At 34.9% G+C, this 3077-nt stretch overlaps 1 pseudogene; it reads right to left on the bottom strand.

Annotated features, from left to right (window-relative positions):
* Positions 1-2452: 2452 nt before the first annotated feature.
* LOC130037178 (uncharacterized) lies at positions 2453-2552 on the bottom strand (annotated as a pseudogene).
* Positions 2553-3077: the final 525 nt, after the last annotated feature.

Raw genomic sequence — 3077 nt, 5'->3', positions numbered from 1 at the left:
TAGTAGGGTTTGAAGTTGGGGAAGGTGTTCCCTTCTTCTTTTTACCAAAGATTGCTTTAGCTCTTCATGGGAGTTTATGGTTTTTTTTGAGTTTTAAGAGTGTATAATCTATTTCTTTGAAAAATGTTATGGGTATCCTTATAGAAACTGCATTATATCTTTATAGAGCTTTGGGGTGTATTGCCATTTTGACAGTGTTAAACCTCTCAATCCATAAGCATGGGATGTGATTCCACTTCCTCATATACTCTCTTATTTCGTGAAGTAGTGTTTTGAAGGTTTTTTTTTTTTTTTGGTATAGTTCCTTAACCATTTTAGTTGATTCTATTATACTCTATTTTCTGAGGTATTATTTTGAATGGGATTGTTTTTCTCTATCTTTTTTTTCTCTTTCATTATTAATATATGGGAAAGCCATGTAGTACCAGATATTGATTTTGTAATATGCTACTTTACTAAACAAATCTATTGTTCCCAGGAGCTTTTTTGTAGATTCTTTGGGATTTTATAAGTATAGTATCATGTCATCTCCAAATAGTAAAAGCTTGTGTTCTTCCTTTTTTATATGGATGCCCTTGATATCTTTTTTTTTACCGAAATCTTATGGCAAGTACTTTAAGTACTATGTTGAATAGGAGTGGTGAGAGTGGGTAGCTTGTTTTGTGCCTGATTGTATTCTGGGATTCTAGTTCATTGATTTCTGCTCCAAGACTTTGGTTTTTCCCCCTTGAGAATAATGCTTGCTGTGGGTTTGTGGTAATTTGCTTTGACTAGATTGAGGAAAGTACTTTCAACTCCAATTTTGTTGCGAGTTTTTCATCATGAATGGGTGCTGGATCTTTTCAAATGCTTTATCTACATCTATTGATGTGATCATATGACTTTTATCTTTATTTTATTGAGATGGTGTATTCTGTTGATTGACTAGAGAATGTTAAGCCATCCTTGCATCCCCAAGCTAAACCTACTTGGTCATAATGTGTGATCTTTTGTTGAGTTTCTGGATTCTCTTTGCTGGTATTTTCTTGAAAATCTTTGTATCTGTATTCATCAAGGAAATAGGTCTGTAACTTTCTATTTTTGTGGTGTCTCTATCGATTTGAGTATTAGGGTGATCTTTGCCTCATAGAAGTATTTGGGAGTATTTCTGTTTCTTCAATTTCCCGGAAAATCTTAAAAATGTTGGAAGCAGTTCCATTTTAAAGGTTTGAAACAGTTCACTATTGAATCCATCTGGGCCATGGATTCTGTTTGTAGGGATACTTTTGACCATCATTTCAATTTCCTTGGTAGTGATAGGTTCAAGTATTCCAAATCATCTTGGTTCAGCCTTGGGAGGTAATTGGAATCCAATAATTTATCAATTTTTTCAAGATTCTCTCATTTCCTGCTGCAAAGATTCTCAAAATAATCTCTGATGATCCTATGGATTTCTGTACTTTCTATTAGGACACCCCACTTTGCATTTCTGATTCGATTTATTAGAATTCTTTCTCTTTGTTTCTTTGAGAGGCTTCTCATGGTTTATTGATCTTATTTATTTTCTCAAAGAATCAGCTTTTTCTTTTATTGGTCTTTTGGATTCTATTTTGGGATTCTAGCTCATTGATGTCTGGTACAAGTTTTATTATTTCCTCCCTCCAGCCTAGTTTGGACTACTTTTGTTGGTCATTTTCCAAAATCTTGAGCTCTAATTTATTCATGTAGGCCCTTTCTTTCTTCCTGATGAATTCTGGCAGAGCTATAATCTTTCCTCTTAACACTGCTTTTGCTGTGTCCCACAAGTTATGGTAGCTTGTGTCCTCATTCTCATTTGTTTCTGGAAACTTTTTATTTCCTCTTTGATATCTTCTCTAAGCCAATGGTTGTTCATTACTTCCCTTAAAGAAAATATTTCCTTGCTGAGCTTCAGTCTGTTTGATCTATGGAGACGTGACAAAGAAGTGTTGAAATCTCCTTCTAGTATTGTGTTGCTATCAATGTTTTTCTATAAGTCAATTAGAAGTTGTTTTTAAGTATTTTGCTGGTCTGTCATTAGGATCATATACATTGAGGAGGGTGAGTTCTTTCTGATGTACATATCCCATGACCACTAAGAAATGACTTTCACTGTCTCTGATAACCTTTAGCCTGAAGTCCATGTGGTCTGATACTAGTATGGCCACTCCAGCTTTGTGGAGGTGATATTTTCTTGAAAACTTGTTTCCCAGACTTTTACCTTTAGCCCATGGGTGCTTTGATTGTTCAGATGTGTTTCCTGCAGGCAGCAGAATGAATGTTGGTTTCAGTTTTCTAATTCATCTTCCCATTCTGTGCCTCTGAATTGGCACATTTAGTCCATTGACATTGAGAGAGATTTTTGTGATTGGGATTTGTGCTCTCTTTATGTAGAATTTTTGTACTTGTGGGGATTGTCTTAGCTTAAAGTAGACCTGTTCATTCTTCTTGCAACAAAAATATGGAATGCTTTACAAGTTTGCATATCATCTCTGTGCAAGGACCATGCTCATTATTTTATCATTTCAATTTTAGTATATGTGTTAAATTAGTAGGAGTTAATTTTTCCATATTTTTCTCTTCTTATTACTTTGAGTGTTGTCCTTCCTCACTCCTATGGCAGACAATGATTCCTAATCAAGGAATGTATTTCAAAGCAGCATGAATAAATAGATTTAGAAATTTAATGTCCCAGAAAGAAAAATATGGTTTTTACCATATTATCTTTTACCATACCCTAGGCATCAGTTTTACAAAATAATTCTTTTGGAAGATGGGATATGAGTTTGTTTAATGTCGTTCCCTGAAACCTTAATTAAGACCATTAAACTAGAGCCTTTTGCTTTTCTCGCCTCAGTCTCGTGTACATCTCCAGGAAAAGGTGGATGGTGTTGTCTGCACTTTGACCACCTTGAATGTATGTAGGATTTTTCTCCTGAAGGATGAGGTGAGAAGCATATTGATGATTTCATTCCACCTTATTACAAGTTCAACTTGAACGGAAGGTGAGAATCATGTGGCTCCTATAAAGGACAGAACAAAGGGTCTCAGTGAAGTTTAATGGCCAACTCACATTAACA

This window comes from Sorex fumeus, unplaced genomic scaffold, assembly GCF_029834395.1.
Source record: "Sorex fumeus unplaced genomic scaffold, SorFum_2.1 ptg000070l, whole genome shotgun sequence".
Classification (NCBI taxonomy): domain Eukaryota; kingdom Metazoa; phylum Chordata; class Mammalia; order Eulipotyphla; family Soricidae; genus Sorex; species Sorex fumeus.
The sequence above is the reverse complement of the archived record's forward strand: the minus strand, read 5'-3'. Positions and strand labels throughout refer to the sequence as shown.